Source organism: Phalacrocorax aristotelis, chromosome 10, assembly GCF_949628215.1.
Source record: "Phalacrocorax aristotelis chromosome 10, bGulAri2.1, whole genome shotgun sequence".
NCBI classification, from domain to species: Eukaryota; Metazoa; Chordata; class Aves; order Suliformes; family Phalacrocoracidae; genus Phalacrocorax; species Phalacrocorax aristotelis.
In genome coordinates, this window is record NC_134285.1 from 16,356,590 (window position 1) to 16,378,345 (window position 21,756).

Here is a 21,756-nt window from a genome sequence, read left to right on the forward strand (position 1 = left end):
AAAAACCACTACAAAATGCTCTCTGATCTCTGTCTCTCCCTTCTCCAGAGGTGTCCTCCCTAACAGTTAAGAAAAAACATCAATGCTCACCTCCTCACCCCCAAACAGGGGGCAGTAGCTGGGAGGAACATGGGGAATAACAGCTACACCTATGTTTATGTATGTTCTGGAAACCTATGTACATGTTTGTGTGGCCTACGATCTAGGCAAAGAAACTGGCACTTCTCCATTTCCACCTGTTGTGCAACAGCAAAACACACCGAGCCATGAGGCAGTTGGAGTGATGATGGAAACTGCTGTCTCCTGCTGGGAACCCCGTCCTCCACCGAGTGCCACCTGAGAGCCATGGGATTTGGATACAAGAAACCAGGGAATAGACAGGGGTTTGGGCAGAGGTGGAAAGGGGAAAAAGAAAACCCCTGCTGACTGAGTGTTATACCATTCAGCTGTAAAGAAGATTTTATTGTATCTGTTTTACAAATAAGCAAGTGAAATATCAAAGACTACATTTGTTTCAGTTCAGGGGGTGAACTTCATCTCCTGGAAAATGCCAGGATGGTACCTATGCATTATTTGCATCCTACTTAACCTCTCAGAGTTTGAACATGGCAATGATCCCTTCATTAGGCTCTTCTAGGAAAACAACACTCCTAGTGAATTTCAAGTTTCGAGGACAGATCGGCCAGGAGACTATATTGTTGCCTAACTGTGCTCCCATGGAAAGCAGGCAGGTTCAGTGTCAGTGGAGTTAGACCATTCCAAAATGATTTCGCAATTCAGCTCAACCAGTTTGCAGCCACCATAATACAGAAGTTTGGTATATTCATAGGTTTTAGCATCTTAATTAATAAAGTGATGGGAATTACCTCAGAATTACATTTATCTCAGAGCACTATGATGTTTAATTTAATGGAATACTTGTTGCGTTCTCTTAGCTCACCTTAGTTTGCAAGCCAATATAAGACTAAGCTCCTGATTTAAAGCCCTCTAATGTATTTCTCCTTTGCAGTGAAAACACAGGCTTTGTAAGTCTATTCGTGTTGCAAGACAACATAAAATGCCAGTCCTGCCAATGAAAGGCAATATAATCAGCAGTAAAAGCTCAGATCTCTTTTCATATGTGCTCTGATAAAAAGAAAAGGAACAGACAACTTATCCACTTGCAAAATTACTTTAATGGGAGGAGAATGGAATTGTAAGTTTATGTTAAACAAGTAATGTGGCACATCTGATTGTTACAAAGAAGAGAAGTTATTTTTAATAAGTCTGAAAATGAACCAATAAGTACGGAAAATTAATTTTTCATTTATTTTGCTATTGCTTCCAAATTAAACTCTGCATCTCATCATTGTAATTACTTCTAAAAGCTTATATATATTTCATTGTTCTTTATTATTGTTTTATGTTCACTAACAAACATTGGAGGCACGTTGTTTATAGCTTCAGGTTTCCCTATAAACTTAATTTGCTCTGTACTAGGAGCAGAGAGGGAAATAGTCTTTTAACATGGTGGCTTCCATATTACCTATATATCAAAATATAATTGCAAGCAACACGTCATCACATTAACCAAAGTGATATTTTTGTCTAGAACGATTGAGAAGTTTGGGGTTCTAGGGATAGACCCCAAACCTTCACGAAGTTATTCAAAAGGTACTGGAACAGGCTGTAGGTATTTGCAAAGGTTTCTGCAGGTTTCATGAGCACTTCGGAACTAGATTCATGACATCATATGGCAGGTTCAAAATAGTCCCTTGTAGGTGATGTAATAAATAAGATTTGGAGAAAAACAGAACTACAGAAATCCTCCTTCCCGATAACAGCATTGTGATACAGCTTCCCTGCATGCTGTGTGCTCCTAACAGGAGGACTGCAGCTTAGGAAGAACTCTTGGATGCAACAGTTACTTCTGCTTTGATGACAACAACAACAAAAAAAAACAAAATAGGATAGGTTGCTGAGTATCTCTTGTACAACATCACCACTAACTATTGTGAGTTTTGTAATAATATATATATTGTATCTACAATAATAAAAGGATTATTAAATCCTTCTGAACCAATCAGACATCAAAATATCCCTATGAAACTCTACCAGAAATGCAGCAGGACTTCAGTAAGCACTAAAGATCCACGGTTACTCACAGTCCACGGAAATACTTGCTTGTCTAGTCTGGGATCAAACAGTGTAGTTTGTTTCTACTATCTACCCTGGAGGATCAGAAACAGCCCAATGTTTATGCCCTCAAGTTTCTTGCCAAAGCCACAAGTTGCATTCTGTACAAGTTAACATATTGATTTCCATTCCAGCTGCCACCACACCTGGTTGATAAAAGGACAATATTCCACTTTGCAGATCATGATGCAAGACATGCACAACTATGGCTGAGATATACAGGTGCATTTGTAATCCACTTTCCAAATGTCCTTTCTTAAATCAAAAGGGATTAGAAACAAAGACACTCAAATCTACAATTCAACCAATTTAAACCACAACAAGAAATTGTATTTATTAAACACATTTATAAACACAATTCTTCACTTTGATAACCCAGTACTTTTCTTGCTACAAAACCATCATATGGGTGGGAGTTCTTTCTCCATTATCCTTACCATGCCATGAACTCCAAATATAGACATCAGACAAGAAACCCCTGACAAGAAAGTAGATTATTCTCACATATTTTTCTGTAACACTTTGAAATATTTCTTATCTAAAAATCTTGCCTACCACCAGTGCTACGGACTTCTGATTAAACAATGTTTAACATCCAGGCCCTGAGAGTCCTATTATTGATAATATTGAGTCTTAATAATGTTGAATCAGAGTAGAGAATGTAAACATTTAACTGGATGAGGTGGTTTGTTTTAATGTTACTAATATAGGACAGAATGTGGTAGTAAATTGAACAATGGGATTAATTTTTAACCAAAGCAATTGCAGTTTTCTGTGGCCCACATTTAGCATATGAGGTGTATTGTGTGATCCATCTCCATCCTTCCCATTAGCTTCAGCACACCCAAACCTGTTTACCCTTTCAATAAGCTTTTCAAACATCCAGTAAAGTGGGCAGTTATTAGTAGGAACTATACATGTCACCTACTGCCTTGCCTGAGTTTTTCAGATCAAATTTCAGTCTTCTATTTAATGGAGAGTGACAACTAAAACGTTTCGAGGAATTTGAACATCCAATTCTTAAGCTGCTGCAATAAAGTCACTCTTTTTGGAGAGTAGAGTAATAGCGTGGTCACTTAAGTGGCCCCTGGTAAAACACAGGCCAGAAAACAGTATTTCATTTTTTACAGGAAGCCATCTCAAATTATCTAGTTTCATCAGGAGAGCTACTCTGGATTCATACCTGCTGAGTACAAAGTAGATGATGCCATTATCAGCATTCCCCTTACACTCACTTTCCATCTCTGCAACCTTACAAACCAAAGTAAGTTTATAAAGAGAACCCACTAAAGAGAGCCTATTACTATAGGCTTTATAAACACAGCCTATCACATCGAAAATTATATAGAAAACATCAGAAGGTCTTTCCTATCTTTCCTTTAAAGAGAATCTTAAATGGCCAGAGAGTAAAATCTACTACTGAAAGGCTGCAAGCACTACAGGGGCAGGTGAATAAACAAACAAACAAAGACCAACTATACATTTTTCTGAAAAAGATCTTTCCTTCTGAAAAAATTGTTGTATAGAAGGAAGGTTTAAAAAAAATGGTTACACTTACTTATTGTTTCAAAAGGTCAGGATCATATAAGTCAAGTGAGAAATTATACACCAGTGAACAAAATACTATAGCTGACAGGACACAAAGCCGTATTCAAATGGCATACCACACTTACACAGATCAGAAGGTCAGAATCCATCTTGGCATAGCTATATCCTGTAAACCCACTGCATGGATTCAGTCTCCTGGCAGACTGACAGGCAAGATTACACAGCACCGTACAAGTTTTGGTGCAGCATGCGTGAATAGCATCATTTTCTCCCCCTTAGCAAAGGCCTACCCAATCCACAGGATGCGGCTACAGACATAAAGGCTGAAAACATTGCCCCCAACTAATCTGAACCTATACACAAATAGAAAACTCCTAAGCAGATAATGAACATCTTATGTTTTCTCTCGTGCTCTTTTAAGTCCTCCAGAGGAAAGCTTTTCTTAGCCATTTGCACCAGCCTAAGTGCTTTGATGTCAGCTTACAGAAAGGACTCTGACTGTGATGGAATATTGTTTATGTGGTCACATTAAACATACCTAAGCACAAAGTTAATTTTCAGTGTAAATGCCCTTACAGCGTAGCATCTCCCTCGAAAGAAGTATTCGGACTACTCGTTTGAAAACAAAGATGGAACAAACATACAGTATGAATGTGAGAAGTGTCTCAGCATTGTCACTTATTAGCCATTTCTGTTGGCTAGTCCTGTACTTTTGTTATGCAATCAAGACTGGGAAAGGGCACAAAACATGCCATTCATGGTTTGATAAAGACTTCCTTATTTGAAGGAATGTCAGGATGACAGCAGTTTAATAAAAGTTTCAAAGTAATATTCATATTGCAGCTATAACAACATGTTTGCTGAGGGTGGGTTTCATCATTTTTGTGCAGATCAAAGGTATTCAAAGCATTTTCACCCTGTTTTAGTTCTTGAGGGGAGCACAGGCCATGCGCTAGGCATTCTGAAGGGTGCTCAGGTTTAACATCAACTGCCGGACATTGTCAAGACTAAGTTAAACACAACCAGATGAAGAACTTCGTATGTTGATGACATACCACCTGCTCAAGCTGATTAGTATAAAATACTGTTTTCACTGTTGCACAAGACTAGTTCATGGCATTAAAATATTTCAAAACATGTAGTGTTTGTTACCTCATTATATACAAAAGGAATAAAACTTTCTAGTTTACAACCCTCTTGATATGCTCAGAGGCTTAGAAGTGCATTTATTTATATTTTACAAGAATTAAGCCCTCTTAAAAGGGTTAATTTTTAGTTTAACATTTTTTAAATTTAGTATTTGGAGTAGGAGCTTCTGTTAGAGAAAACATTTTCAGCAGATCTCAGGCTGGTTCGCAGACTTAAAGACCCATACAGCTTGCATTATGAATTCCAATGAAAAGCTTGAAGCTGGTTCATGCTTTTCTTCAGCAAGTTGCTGCTTCTAGGAAAATCAAGTTACCACAAAAAACACCCAAACCCAATTCAGGGAAACCAGTCCTGTTTTTCTACGTGTAACAGAAAGAAAGTTCAGGCACTGACTGTCATGCTACAAAGCTGCTTTGCACAACATCCCTACAACAAATTTCACACTGATCTCAATGTCAGCTGAAAAACTGAACACTCTGCAATGCAAGTCCTTGATAACAGCTGCCTCACAAATATTCACATCCCTGGAGAAATCACCCAGAATATCTTCTGGAGTCTAGAAACCAGGCAAAAGGTACCTCGGACAAAAAATGCTAAGTAATAGGAGGTGTCAGTCAGAAAGCTTGTTACTTTCAAATACTGTCTCATAAAAATTAAGTATTATGCTAAATATTCTCTAAACATTACAGGGAACTAGCAAGCTTTTGTGATTGGAAAATTTCTGGAATCTATCACTTCGACAAATTGAGACTTTCTCAGAATCCCCAGTACACCACCTAGTAGGTGGGAGGAGGCCAGCTGAGGCTGCTGTGTGCAATTAAGGTCCATTAGTGCTCTCAGAGCCCTGATGATTCCATGCTGGAGGAAAAACAGATAGATAAGGATGGGAGAAAGGAGGACAAGGATGTAAATACATCTGTTTTATAGACTTCGGGTTTTTTATAATATAACCAGTATAGGAAGTGATTAGGTTCTTTCTTCAGCATCCTTGGTCATAAAATAAATATATGCCTTTCACTCAAGTAGATGGTGTAGTTAATATTACATATCTGCTTGTCTTGCCACATGAACATGACTAAGCCTCAGGCAAAAGGACAATAAGGTTTTCTTTTCTTCACCTTTTTCTCCTCCCTTGCTTTGTTTTCATATAGGTGCCATTTCCAGTGAAGTAACACTTGCTTTCTCCACCACAACAACTTGCTTTGCTTGTTTCAAACTGGCTTCCTACTAACTGTCCCCCACATCAACCAGGCAAGAGGAGAGAAAATACTGAAAGTTAGTTTTATTTGCTCTTTCTTTCCATTTAAGCATCCTTGTAAAGTTTTGAAGAAGCAGTATAAGTAGGAACATGCAGAAATATGGACCAGCAGAGACCAGCTTCATGAAACTCTTCTTTCTAAATGTTAAAAATATAATTCAGTCTCATTTCTTTTTGCGCCCCACCTACCACCAAAAAAAGTGCACACAGGAAAATTATTTATAGCACCCATTACCTCTGTAAGGATACAGAAACCTGCCGTCTCCAGGTTAAGGGTCAGGTTTTCCTACATAGTACTGATATCGAAGGGTTAAAACAACCATGGTGGTCGGCCTTGAAACCTCGAATAGAGAGAATAGAAAGCTCCTAAAACAAAGATCTGCAAATACCTGCCTCGGGGTAGCCATTGTTTCGGCGGAAGCCACAGCAGGACAGTGAGGTAACACATTACCTTAGTGATAACAGATAGGAGGAAGGTATGACCCCTGGCTACCTTAGGTAATTATAATACTAAAAAGCAATCCCCTAGGAGGAGACCTTAGATGTAAATGTGAGCCCACCTTAATGTAATGAACCAAACTAAAAGACATGCATGGATGAACTTGTGTACAAGTAACTGTTCAGATATTTTATTGCAGCTTCTTTTTGTTATCGTTTTGTATAAAAGACCCCGTGTGTTTCTAAGAGGTGTGCTGGCTGATGTCAAATGCCAAGTACCCCACTCTGCAGATTGGCAATAAAGACAAATATCTTGACTCAATTTGCATACCAGGTGAAGAACCCTGATTTAGGGACAACAGTACCACCAAGAAAACTATTTTCCACAAGCTCTTTTTTTCACTGAAGACTTCTGATTTTTAGTGTTTTCTATCCCACCATCTGTGTCTGTGGCCTAATAATGTATTGGCAGTTCCAAAGCCTTAATTTTATTCATCATTAGATTTCATGCTAGGAACAGACTTCAGAGTTTTGGCAGCAACAGCTGTCATGCATTGAAATAAACTTATTTGTATTACCAAGGCATGTGTCTGAAGGAGCTCAGATTTATAAAGCTGCCCTTTGCTCTCTTCTCCTCCATCTTTGAACAAGAATTCACTTTGCAACTCTTGCATACCTCCCAAATTCACTGGCACACCTGTGAACAATGATAAAGCAAAGGAGCGCAAGGAAGTAACTGACAAATCAAAATAAGGAGCTTGAAAAATGCAGCAATTGGCTCTCACTAAACTTGTGAGGTTTTATTGTTCCTCTTTCCCCGTACTATTCCAGTTTACAATAAGATCTTGATCAGTGAAGTCAGGAGAAATGTTATCAGTGGTTTCATAGCCAGCACAAAAGCTAACATTATCATCATAATACTGGAAATGCTACTACTTATTGAAGGAGCAGGAGAAGACACAGAGGCACAAATTAGATGGCTGGAAGAGATAAGGAACTGCTGTAATATTCAGCCATCATTCAGGACTGGTGACTGTCATCTGAATATTCTTCCAGTCCACCTAGCATCTTCATCTTACACCCTCTGCTGCCTTCAACACCTCTTAATTACCTCTCTCCCTTCAGCAAAGCCTCATGCAAACCCTCCTTTAAAAATTTTTGTTACCACTCACACTTTGTAGCTATTGCTTTGCTTGTATATCATATCCCTTGTTTTTGCCTTGTATCTTTCCAAAGGAGTGGTGTCATGCTTCATGCTTTAAAAAGCTTAATGCACTAGAACCTTGATCATAACGAGGGCCAATAGATACTACCATAATCCACATATACAATAAATGGACTCAGTCAAAAGCGATATTCTTTTTCTTTAGTGCAGGAGTAAAGAGGAAGTCAGGTCAAACCCACACATGTTAATGTCAGACAGCCAGTTTAACCAAGTGAAGTGTTGGTAGAGTACAAAAGAAAGGTCATCAGTTTAGGTCAACCCGGAAGCAACAGAAATAGAAATAACTGAGCCACAGCCTTCCTCCACAAAAGAGGATACAAACTTCACATCATAGCTGAAATAAGAAAATAAACTTGTAATTCTGGATGTCGGCTATTACCTGAACCACAAAGACGACCAAAATCCAAAGCAGGTTGCACCTTACTGCCTTAAATGCAAGTAAGTTATTATCACAGATACTCCAGTAGAAATAAAGCATATGATCCCAACTGGTTTTCAGCAAGTTCACTTTCCTCCAATCATCAGCCATAAAAGGAAGAGATCCCATTTCCTTCAGTCATGAAGCAGAAAGAAGTTGTCTCTGTCTTTCTTCAGAGTGTCTCATGATTGATGAGGGTTCAGCTTTACATGGGATTGAAAGGTATGTCCTGATCCATCAAAGACTTTTATGACACAGTTATAGAAAGCAGTTCAGTATCTAACAAACCTATCTAGGTTATTTGGCTCCTTCTGTTCCTGTTATCAAATGGCAAAAGCAAGGCTGCTATCTAGTTTCATTTATACATGCATTATCTCGGGTGCCTAAGTGCTGTATAAGTAATTTATATTAGAGACAGCAGAAATTCCAAGAACTACAGGCAGTCTCTATTCCAAGGAATAAAACATAGGTTTTGAGCCATGACTAATGTCTGATTACCTGCTGCTATGTAAAGCAGGCTGTGGGTTAACGGTTCTAGGCCTGACCAAGAGCAACAGAAAAGATTAATGTATATCTGCTCATATCAGCCTCAAAATGAGTCTAGTTTTTTAGGTAAAAGACTCCTAATCCCCTTAAGTGCCCATTGTTCATTCTTAGTATCACTTATTTCATTGATTTGTTATGCTCAGAATGTAGCTATGCTGAAATAAATATTTTTAAAGACACACTGGAGTGGAAAGTGGAAAGGTCAGGGGAAGAAACCAAACCTGGAATGCAAAGGCATTTCACATCTTACACTCCTTTCCTTTCCCTCATTTGAGTATTGATGCTGTGTAATCACTAGCCTTCATTAGTTAATGCCTTAAACTTTCAAAATGTATTTTTCTAAGCAACAGAATGATAACCTCTTATGTTCACCTTTATGGAAATAAATCAGTCTAACATCCTGTACAAAACAGGACCAAGGGAAGGAGCACATTATTTGTTCTCCTTAGAAAGCAAAAGGGAAAACAACCCTGCTGTACCTCTGCAGAAGTAGCAGCTACAGTAAACAAAGTATGTTTAGTTCACAGTTAGGCCCCAAGGAAAGCAAGTACTTTACACGTCAGTGGCAAGGAGTCAGAAAAGCTATTGGCAATATATTGTTCCTACAATAAGTTAAAGAAATCTGTCATGGGAGGTAAGAGACCAAGAAATTATAAATATGAAAGGACTAGATTATGGCAGTCTTTACATAGCTCAGGTTAAGTCACTGAGGCTATCGTGATTTTACCCTAGGGACACCCAGAAACCTAGGTGGTAGGTAAATAGGGAAGCCTGTGAGAAAGCTGTCCTCTAGGGCAGAAAAGCAAGAATACACTACAGTTCAAAGAAACTGGTGATATTAAAACTTCTAACTACCCTTATGACTGACAGAAACTCATTGGACATGTAGCTATTATTCACTTACCTTGGTTCTTCAAACCACAGGGAGCTGACACTACAAGCAGCAGCTGCCGCCTGCCATGGCCATGAGAGGTCTGCAGTGTGTGAGTTTTCCACCCTCGGCTGGCCACCGTGGAGGGACCGGCCAGCAGACAGCAGGTCTTTGGGGAGCAGGCTAGTGCTGCCAGCCTCTGCAGCTGTTCAACCCACCAGAGACAGCATGTAAGCAGCTCCTGGGGAGCAGCAGGCATTTGAGGAGAGCACTGCAGCAGTTAGTGTGGGAGGGGCACTGATGGCACCGTAAGGCATTAGGTGGGCAAGATCAAGCAGGACTTCAAAGCTCTGGGAACACAACTGAAGGGGAAAGTGGCCCAAGGGATCTCCTTTGGCTTACCAGTCAGAGATAGGGGTGCAGGTTGAGGCATCATGCAGATCAAAGCCTGGCTTCGTGGCTAGTGTCATGCCATTTGGATTCTATGATGATAGGACCTTCTTTGATGAATACAGGTGACTGCGGAGAGATGGGAGCCACCTATATAGAAGAGGAGGGAGAATCTTTGCTGGAAAATTGACTGACTTGGCAAATCATGCTTTAAACTAACAAACCTGGGTGGTGGGTCCAAAGCCGTGACACCTGTGTACTCACAAGCTATAGGGTAGATAAGCACACTTACTAGAATAGTGACAAATGTTCCCCAAGCCTCCAAAAACCTTTTCCCCAAATCCTGCCTGGCCCCAGCACTGACACCAGTGTCCAGGTTTCACAGCGCAGAAGGATGTTTTGCTGGCACGTGCCGGCATGCTCTACTATAAGGGCAATTTTATCGATTGCATTTTAATGAGACCTGAACAATCTGTTTAAAATTGAGATATAGCCTCTGCTTCTCACGGTTTTAAAGGTCTCCCCTTTATTTATCAAGTGTTTAAACAGCTGTACCTTTGTGGTGCAAACCACACAAGGAAGTAATTAAATGCCATAGCATTTGAAGTCTTGGAGAGAAGCCATTAAATTTAATAATAATGTTGGCTTCTACAGCAGCTAGAATAACACATGCACAGAATTAGCTGTTATGTTTTGACTGATCATTTCTGTACTACCTAGGCAAACCGTGATGTTTAAGTATCGAGTTGAAAGTTATTACTCAAAGTCTTTTAATGAAGAATGAACGCTCCACATTTCTGCTTTTACAATTAAATAGGGGTTTGTTCATTAAAGTATTTAATACAACTATAAAGTTTATGTGCTTAAATAGACAGATCCCACCATACTTGCTTTTACTAAATAACACCTCCTTGCATGGTTTTCCTCAAAGATTATCTGTTCTGAGGGACTATAGATATTTATAGCCACTATAACTTCACTCTACCTTCAGTGTTTTTGAAGATATGGCCTGGCAGATCTGCCAAGACCAGACGAAAAGTTTTCAACATCATATGCTGGTGATTCTATTCAAAGAAACCCATCTCTTAATATTACAGTGGTATATAAATACAGACCACCAAATTACACTACAATGCATTCACCTCTGGATAATTTTTGTCAATTTCTGCTTCTATTTTATCTACAATTTTCTTACAGTCTTACATATTGTTCTTTGCTTCTAACGTTTTCAGTGGCTGTTTTTGTGTATCAATAGAAACACATGAACTTTTGAAACCCATCTGCAATTATTCTAGATATTTGTACATAGAGAAACTGAAGCATATGTTAAGGGGCAGACCTGCTAGTCACTCCAGACAGATACCAAAGCAAAGAACAGAATCTAAGTCTCAAAAAAACAGTATTCTATATAAGCAACAAAGTGCTGTATGAGGTTACATTAAATAAATACTAAATTTTACCTCCCTATCAAGTGTTTTCATAGGTCTGCTACTTTTCCTCTATCTTTAAACATTATTTTATTATAAATATGTGAAACTATTACAGTCTTGAATGGTATCAGTTTTAGACATTTTGATAAAAAAAAAAACACATAAAAGGTTGTTGAAAAGGAGCCTTTGGGGTCATCTAATCCTATCTCTCACCTGAAGAAGAGCTATTTCAACAGTATATCGTGTCACCCTCTCATGAAAAGAGATTTCTAAAGCCCAAGGTTTTGTAATACAACTGGGTGTTCCTTCTCCTGTTGCAAATCTGCCCCTTGCCATGAGGCACCCTGACTAGTAAGAGGTTTAAACCATTTCAAATACTAGCTGTGTAACACAGCACAGACGGTTGCCATTGTAGTTCACACTGCTCTTTCTCAACCATTGCTCAAGCTGCTGCTTCTTTTCAGGTCAGGTAATCTATTCCTGTTTGGTTTTATATGTTATACAAATTCATTTATATTAATGTAAGGAAGAAGCATTATTTAAGTGGGAGTTGAGGTCCTCCATTCTTCTTTCTCTCATAAAAGCGGATTCACAACTGTGTGCTCTGCATAGACCAGCTCTGGAAACTCATCTATTTCTGACAGGTTGAGTGAGAGGAAGAAATGACCCCTCAGCTTTCAAGATATATTTGCCTAATTCTCATTCATGTAAAAAATTGCCCCATATGTGTTCTGCAGCCATTTGTGACAAAAGTATTTTAAGTTGCCTCTTTATTTAAAGGATGAGATACCAATAGACCCTGAATGACTGTGATGTTACTAACCCCTCTACACACCACTTTAAAACTTGCCTGTTTCTCCCTTGCATAAGGGAGCATTTCTCCTTTGCACCTGTTCTGCAGGATTAAGCTAGTAGAGACTTTAATAGTTATAGCTTGATACCAGATACATCAGACACTGTTAGTCTAAAAGCACTTTACCAGTACCACAGACCAAGTCAAGCCTGTTAGTCCTGATAGCTGTACTAGCCAGTGTGAAACGCATTTTGTGCTCCAAAATCTGAAGCAGAAAAGTTACTCCTTAACAATTAACCTCATTTGTATATCATGGACTTGATTATTACTTTGAGGAGTAGCTGAGGGCCAGACAGTTAACTACATTGGTTACTCAGTTTTTTGGTGGAAAAAAGAAAGAGAACTATACTGGAAAACGACTATCCAGAAGTCCAAATCCTTCTACTACAAAAAGCATTAGCTTACTTTTCTTTTAGCTAGTGGCATTACATTATCATCTTGTAGTCCTTTTCCAGGGGCTTATCTTTTCACAGTATAAGAATAACTAAAAAGTAGTCAGCGGTACCACCCACAGAGCACAGTGCCAGCGGCTGAGATTTCTACCATGGAAAAACAAGCAAAAAATTATGAAAGACCATCAGGTAGCTGCTGAACCTAGCCAACACTAGGGCTAAGAAAAAGCTTAGCATAAGCACTTTAAATCTAGCCTGTTGATTTAAAGCTTGTTTGCCTAGCAGTAACAGCATCCATTTGTACTGAAGATGCACTTTGGTCAATAAGCACAAATACCTAAGCCACAAATTGGGCTAAAGGGATTTCTTCAGAAGAAACAATTAAAGGCTTAATGTGTAATACCTTGACTAAATAATCACAGAGGGGAACAATAACCTTCTTGAAATACATGGAGGACGACCACGCCAAGGAGGGAGATGACTCTTCAGGGACTAAGATAATAGGATTAAAATTTAGAATATCAGAAACTTTAATAGTGTAACCAAGTAGGCCATGGAATAATGGGTATCACCAGAGCAAAGAGGCATTTTATTAATACTATATAGACAAAGTACTCACAGTGAGACTGTGGAGAAAAACAATGAAACCTTAAATCTTTTTGTGGCACCATTTTTAAATAAACCTATGAAGTCTCTTATTGGATTCTTAAAATAATTTGGAATTAATAATTTGAAATACTTGGTGAGACTTTCAAATGAACATAAGAGAAGACTTTTATCCCAATCTTTCTATAGGAAAACACCTCTTCAGCAGAATATTTTCCTCACTCCGGTTCATAGTCTGTAGGCAAGGAAACTCCCACCTTTGAAGGCAGCTGTACTTTCCCCCCACTCAACAGCTAAACTTCAGGCTTCAGCTAACACTGAGAGTATCATCTTTCGTTTCTCAATGAAAAGTAGTGCCTGCATCATTTCCAGAACATATTGTTACGTACAGTGATCGTAATGTTAAACTGACTTTTTAAAGATCTAAATCTTTTTGCCACATAAAACTTTGTAACTGAGAGACTCCAGTAAAATGGAGTTGCAGTTTGAATTCCTAGCTCCAGGGAAGATATTGATTGCTCATAGCAGGAAGTTCCACTCCTAAAATATAGATGTCCTGCACAGATTTATATACCATAAAGTCAAACAAACTAAGTAAAGATATCTATTCTCATCACACTTGATTAAACTCAGTGCACAAATTCCCCAAATCAATAGTTAATTAAAAAGAGGTGGCAATTTCTACATACTAAATTAGCTTATATGTAGTATTCTATGCTCCCTCTTCCAGGTATATGTATACTGGAAGGAAGAAAACTATTTCAACTGGAAGCAAACTGTCTATTACATTTTAGGAGGCTGCCTTTTGTTTCGGGGACAAAAAACAAAAACTCAACAACAACAACAACAACGACAAAAAGACCACAGAAAGCTTTTTATTAATGTTGAATTACCGTGAACTGTTTGAAAAAACAGATTATAGCTGGGTATATCAAGACTGACCATAGGAGGGCACTGCAAATTTGTACAAGGCTTGGCAAGCCTACACATAGACACATATTTGTATTAAAAACAAACAAACAAAAACAAATCAAAAATAAAAAAACAACAACCAAACAAAAAAAGAAACACCAAAAAACCTCACAAAAACAAAACAAAACAAAACCAACTTTTGCCAATGTGTAAACCTATATCCAACGCAATGCAATTCTGTTCCTAGACTTCCTACAGAACACTACATGGGAATGGCAGGGATTTTATGAACCAAAGTAACACTTTGGCGTTACACATCCAGAGCACACAACAGAGGTAATAAAAGCTACCCTGAATCTTTTCTTCTTGTAGTGGGCTCTTAGTAGACTTGTGTAGCAGACTTGTAACTGGAGCCATTAATTTCTCATTTCTCTTCTTTCCTATGCTCAGCTCAAAGCAAGTGTCATCACACATTCCTTACCTCTTCAGGAGTTTCACAAACCATTGCTGAATGTGGTAACTCATTTTGTTCTTAGAGCCCAGCAACCTAAGAGCACTTCCTAGCCTCTATTTCACATAAACAGTCAGTCCTGAATTGCTCTACTGTACTCTATGGGATTCCTTCACATGAAGCACACTGCAAAAATAAGGAGTTGTAAGACTGACTCATGAGCTGCTCTTTACATCTTAAAGACACAGGAGTTTAAGAGTTTTCTATTTTTCACTGCATTTGACGTCCAAGTACAATACAGCCAGTGATGTGAACTTGCCAGCAGCAGAATGCCTTCATCCTATTAAGCTATTTTTGCCACTTTCTTTGTTTATGTATTTTTTTAAGCTACAGAAAAAAATTATTACATATACCAACATGGAGCTAGCAGGTGTGGGGATAGAACTCATCACCATGTACCAGTACTTAAGGGGCAGCTACAAAGAAGATGGAGGTTCCCTTTTTACATGGAATCACATGGAGAGGACAAGGGGGAATGGACACAAGTTGCTCTTGGGGAGATTCCGACTGGACATGAGAAGAAAAATTTTCACAGTGAGGACAGTCACCATTGGAATAATCTCCCCAGGGAAGTGGTTGACTCGGCCACGTTGGACACCTTTGAGAGTCGTCTGGACAGGGTGCTGGGCCATCTTGTTTAGACTGTGCTCTTCCTAGAAAGGTTGGATTAGATGATCCCTGAGGTCCCTTCCAAGCTGTGATTCTGTGATTCTGTGATTCTGTGATTTGTATTGTGCTAATGTAAGCCAGCTCAAAATACACAATTAACTGCAACTTTGGTAGGCATGTTAGGCTTGCATATGCCACCTACCCCATTAGGTCTCTCATGCCTAGCTAAGCCTCAGGAAAGCTTGTTATTCAAATCCAAATATCCTCTGCACCCTGCAGTATATAATCCAATTTGAAGAATGGCCACACCTGAGTAAGACAATAAAGTAATAGAAGCAAAGGCTAGGACTGTTCACATGTTACCTCTATGCATCTATTTCCTCATGATAGAGTTGTTGTGACTAAAAGTTGTTGCTCTGGGGGAGTCAGAAAGGCTTCAATACAAGAAACACCTAAACAAAATTTATGACGCAGATGTACAGAACCATAAAGATAAGGACACTGCGGAACTACCAAACTCCTGTCTGGAAACCACCTCATGATCCCTGAGGTTCCACTCAGAAGCACCCAGGACAAACATGCAACAGCCTCATCACTGCTGAACAAGGAAAGGGCCCTGGTGATGCGGGATGCAGAGAAGGCAGTTACTGAATGCCTACTTTGCCTTGGTCTTTACTGCTAAGGCTGGCCCTCAGGCATCTCAGCCTCCAGAGAAGAGAGGACAAATCTGGAGAAAGGAAGACTTACCATCGGTTGAGAAGGATTGGGTCAGAGATCACCTATGCAAACTGGATCCTTGCAAATCCATGAGCCCCGATGGGATGCACCCGTGAGTGCTGAGGGAGCTGGCGGATGTCCTTGCTGAGCCACTCTCCATCATCTTTGAAAGGTCACGGAGGACAGGAGAGGTGCCTGAGGACTGGAGGAAAGCAAACATGACTCCAATCTTCAAAAAGGGCAAGAAGGAGGACTGGGGAACTACAGGCCAGTCAGCCTCACCTCCATCCCCAGAAAGGTGATGGAGCAGTTCATCCTGGAGGTCATCTCCAGGCAAGTAGAGGACAAGAAGGTCATCAGAAACAGTCAACATGGATTCACCAAGGGGAGATGATGCTTGACCAACCTGATAGCCTTCTATGGTGGTGTTACGGGCTGGGTCAATGAAGGGAGAGCAATGGATGTTGTCTATCTCAACTTCAGTAAGGCATACCACACTGTCTCCCATAGCATCCTCGCAGGCAAGCTAAGGAAGTGTTGGTTGGATGAGTGGACAGTGAGGTAGAATTGGTAACTAAGTATGAATGAGCTGTGTTAACTCTGGTGTGACTGGTGAACGAATGAGTGACTGAGACACAGCATAGCTGCAAAGCGAGCGTGGAGTTCTGACCACTGGTTCTGCTATCCCGCGTTGGGTACGACTGGAATGAAGCGATTGTTAACGTTGTTAGAACCAATAGCGTGCGATCTATATACCCATTGACATCCTGTGTGCCTTGTAAATAAGAAAATGGAATGGAGGGGAATCAGAGCAGTGAAATTCCAAAGAAAATCCCCCTAGGATGTATTCTAGCACACTCGAAAGATATAGGGGGATCGCCAGGTGGGAGTGTGAATAAGAAAACACTGTATTGAAGCTGATATTGTTTTTAAGGAAAGAAGGAAAGTGGGATGAGGTTATGTATGCAGATATTTTTTCCACTTTGCGGAATCATGTGAGTGGCAGAGAGATTGCGGTATTAATATTCCAGCAGAAGATCTGCTGGTTTTATCTTTAGAAAAAGAAACAAGTAAAAGAGAACCAATTAATTGAAATTTTAAGTTTAGCCCTAATGTATCCTGAAAAGTCCTCTGTATCAGTGCCCAAAATTGAAGAGGTTATCAATCAGGTATATCCAGGAGTATGGGCTGCAGGAACCCAAGGGAAGGGGAAGAATGCCATTCCCATAGTAGTAGAACTTAAAGAAGGAGTAAGCCCAGTACAACAAAAACAATACCCCTTCAAGTTAGAAAACCAGAAGGGAATAGAAGGACTGATTAATAATTTTTTACAGCACAGGCTATTAATAGAAAGTGAATCAGAATATAATACCCCTATATTGCCGGTAAAAAAGCCAGATGGAACTTATCGGGTACTACAAGAGTTAAGAGAAGTGAACAAAATTATTAAGGACCTACACCCTGTGGTAGCTAATCCTTATACCTTACTTACTAAATTACGGGATAATCAAGTATGGTTTACAGTATTAGATTTAAAAGACTCATTCTTCTGTTTGCCTTTAACAAAAGAAAGTCAAAATTTATTTGCATTTGAATTGGAAAGCCCTGCCACTGGTAGGAAAACTCAGCTTACCTGGGCAGTGTTACCCCACGGTTTTAAAAATAGTCCAACAATCTTTGGAAATCAATTAGCACAAGAACTTGAAACATGTGATCCTCCCTCCAGAGAAGGAGTCCTTTCACAGTACGTGGACGACTTATTAATAGCAACTGAAACAAAAACTGATTGTATAAAATGGACTATCAGTTTGTTGAACTTTTTGGGACTAAATGGGTATCAAGTCTCTCAACAGAAAGCCCGGATGGTGCAGCAACAATTCTTCACTGTAAACAAGCATTTAGCTTGTAACAAGTGTAAAGTCAAATCTGAAATATGTCCTATTTATAGCCCAGAAATGACTCACCAGTATTATTCAGAGATTTTGTACATCTCATAAAAGTTATTCTATTTAAAACCTAAGCTCTGCTTGGTATTCGGATTTAATTGGGGGTGGGGGGGTGGGGGTTGAGGGGGGCATGTTTCTTGTTTGTTTTTTCTTTTTACCTGTACATAGGATAATGAATTATATGTAGCATATAGCCCTTTCAATCTGTTCTTGACTACTGACAATATCTTGAGCCAAGTCTGGCTTCCTTCCTCTACAAAACGGCAGTACTATGACTAATTCCCAACAGATGTTCTTTTGCCCAGCTTAGCTAGTCCTTCAAAGAAACATTATACTTCTTCAGAGGGCCTTTTCCAGTTCTCTTGTATGTACTTGAAAGATATATCCTGTGTAATATCATCCCCACAGAATATATTTGTTACTGTAGAAACAGACTTGGCTAATTCTGTGCCATAATCTCCTGAAATCTTCAGATGAGAAAGGAAAGCAGAATCAGGAGTTGGAAAATATTATTTTTATTCCTTTTGCTTATGCCAGTACTGCTACCAGTCATTCCAGAAGAAATCAGACGTTGCAACATGGTGTTATTTGCCCCATTGTCACCTCACAAACATGTGTTCACCTTTGAATTATATATTTCTTTAATATATTTTTAAGGTAACGGAGAACGTAGTTCATATCAAAGGACATGAAATAAACAAGAAAATAATGCCTTTTTTTGTTTTCTTTGAATTGACCTTACATGGAAAGGACAAGGGAAAAGTAGCAGACTCATTTGTCTACCAAAACAGTTTAATAGTTTGAGTTCCTGCAGTTTCTCCGGAAGCATGAAACCCTTCTCCATGAACACACTACACAATGTATTCTATTTGTTGGGGTTTTTTTAGAAAAAAAAGATGTTGTGGCACCTATATTTGTAGATACATAGGCAAAAGCATTTCAACTCTGAATTTAAAAGACAACTATTTAATTGCTCTGAGGTAAATGTACTTCTAGAAATTAAAGCTGGATTACAGAATATAAAACTATATATAAAACCAGCAGCTATTTTACTGTGACATCCTTGAACTATGTATTTTCTCATGTCACTGAACTGGCCTGAAGAATTAATACTAAAAATAGTTCTTTCAATAATTATTTCTCATCTGTTTCACCTTCACCTGAAGGAAGATTTTCATTATTAAAGTTACTCCAAATAAATTCACATACAATTTGGACAACAGGGGAAAATTGTCTCAAAAGACCTCACTGTAGTTTTTCCAGTGTTGTCAAATTATGCCTTTGCAGATACAGGTGCCCAGCTCTCACTAACCCAATGAAAGGATGCTAAATATATTCAATTAATGCATGAATAATCCAGAAACACAAGATTTTGTGTTGTGCAAAGAACACCACGTATCACATCACTGAAGAATACATGGGTCTGAGAAGGTGGAATAAGAGAATTGCAAAGGCTGGAGACTTGAAAAGAGAGATACACTAGAAAAATCAGTTTAGAGGGAAAAGATTTGTTTTCTTCATAGCATGAACTTTAAGAAAAGTGTTTTCCCCAGGACTGTTCCAGAGGAAATGTGGTAAACAGGAAATGGCAAACTTCAGTTCCAGTGAGATCAACACATGTGATGTGGGGCAACTCTATAGACCAGGCATGTTAATCTACCTACTTGTCACTCAATAACTGCATTAAAAAATAGAACACATTGAATTCAATAAAGAAATTATTTGGAATTAGGATGAGATCCTGAAAACCACTGATCTCAAAACAAATAAACCCATGACTTACCTGTAGTTAAAAAGTGCATGATAGGATTTTGGATTTTTCTCTCAGGAACATCTGTGGTGTAATCCAGACTTCATCCATACTGGTAATCCTGGCACAGGTGGGTTTATTGATCTCAATGCTTACTGACTGGAGAAAGAGATAGTAGAGTCGCCCCTTTGAGTTCGGTCTGTCCCTGCTGTTAAAAAAGTACTATAGAAGTACTGTGTTTCTATAGATACTATAAACAACAAAAGAAACAAAATATATTTTGACAAAAGGTCATGTGAACCGAAGCATTAGTAGCTATGGAACAGTAGCAAAACATAAATACAATTTGCAAACCTTATGTCCTCATCTGAGAGACTTAGACCAGCATTGGTACTCAAGGCTAAAGCCAGTGTAAGAAATAGGACTTCACCATCTGCTACCAGTGAACTTAAACATTGTTAGGACGAGTCTTTTCCACAGTGCATTACTCATTCTCACTGACATGTCATCTTTCACTGCCATTTGCCTTAGTTTAAACTGGGAATCAAGCTTTCAGATCAAAATGGCAACTGTAATTCCTCTGCTCTGGTACAGATCTTAAGATAAGGAAAAGGCCTTTTCCCATGTTTTGGGATTATTTTACTTCAGAGAAGTAGAATTGTCATGTCCAGAGTGGCTATGCGACTATGTGTATGCATCAAAGGAATTCTTCTGTTCCAGAAGATCTTATATAACAGACTAATTGAAAAATTTCTAGGTAAATAAAAGGGAATTACAGACCATGATTTATGGAGAAGAAGCAGGTTTGTTTAATTACTGTGATCTTTTTAAGTTATTACATTTCTTGTGATCCACTGAGCAAACCTATTTGCATAACTAGGTTTTAAATGCAAATCAGATAAAGAATTTTACTAAGTGGATGATTTGTACAATACAGCCTCTAGGTCTCTTGCAGAATTACTTTGATGAGGGAATGTTTCTTTAATTACGCTGAAGGCCGATTACCCCATTACAGCCACATTGTTTTGTGGATTGCATATAATTTTGCTGTTTCCAAAGATTCCCTGCCATAATTCTGAAGAAAATGCAAACAGCAAGCAGACACTTGAGACACATTAGGCAAGAGATGAAGATGCTTTAGTGATTTCAATTTAAGCTGCAACATTAAAGGGATTTTGTTGAATAAAACATAATGCAATAATGAGCCTGTGTATGTCAACTCTGTGGAGAAGATAATAACTGGAGAGCTAGCTTTCCTTTCCTCTTTTCTAGACTCTTCCTTCCTTAGACTTATTAGTCAGAGACAATGCTGCAAACAGAAACTTTTATAGTATATGCTTTATTTCAATTTAAGTATATTCCTTACAGTTGTGTTTCACAGTTGAATAAAGTGTTAAAGGAATTAATTTATGTCAGCTTCACAGGAGCACTAATGAGATTACACGCTACAGATTTTTTTACCCATTTATGCCTGATGTTAGGGATACCACAACGTATGGATCACTCTAGATAACCTGGCAATGTTTGCTGCCTTTTTAGAGAATGAATATTTACAAAGTTAAGCAATTAAAGGAAAAGTCTTAGTTATAGTCTGTACAATTTTTCCTCATTCTGCTTTCTGACATCCTTCTCTTCATAGATAATTACACTGAATGCAACAAGGCCCTGAGCCCGTTATGTCCAGAGCAAGGATTACACGACACCAATGAGGCTTGAAGTTTGGAGCTCGTGGTTTCTTCCCTCCGCTTGAAGGTGCTCAAGTCTGAATTACATACAAGTAGGTCTTTTGTGACTGCAAGAACATCCATCTTTACCAGAAATGAAAGAAGGATAAAAAGTTAATAGTAAAGAAAACAAAAACTAACAGAGTTATTTGTTTTAGTTTCCACCAGGCCAGTTGTAATTGCCATACAGAGTGAACCTATCTATCAGGTTTTTCTTTTAAGACCTACCAAAATGTCTATAATCTAACGTTTGTAAACAGAGAGGTGATTCCTAACACTTGTATTTGC

The 21,756-nt window shown here is 38.8% G+C and overlaps 1 protein-coding gene across 1 annotated transcript in view; it reads right to left on the reverse strand.

Annotated features, from left to right (window-relative positions):
• RBFOX1 (RNA binding fox-1 homolog 1) overlaps positions 1–21,756 on the reverse strand; it is a 1,436,581-nt gene that overhangs the window by 1,364,533 nt on the left and 50,292 nt on the right. Inside the window, exon 3 of the mRNA XM_075105333.1 lies at positions 19,778–19,952. The gene's annotated coding sequence lies outside the window, so the exon portion shown is untranslated. The remainder of the gene's footprint in view (positions 1–19,777; positions 19,953–21,756) is intronic.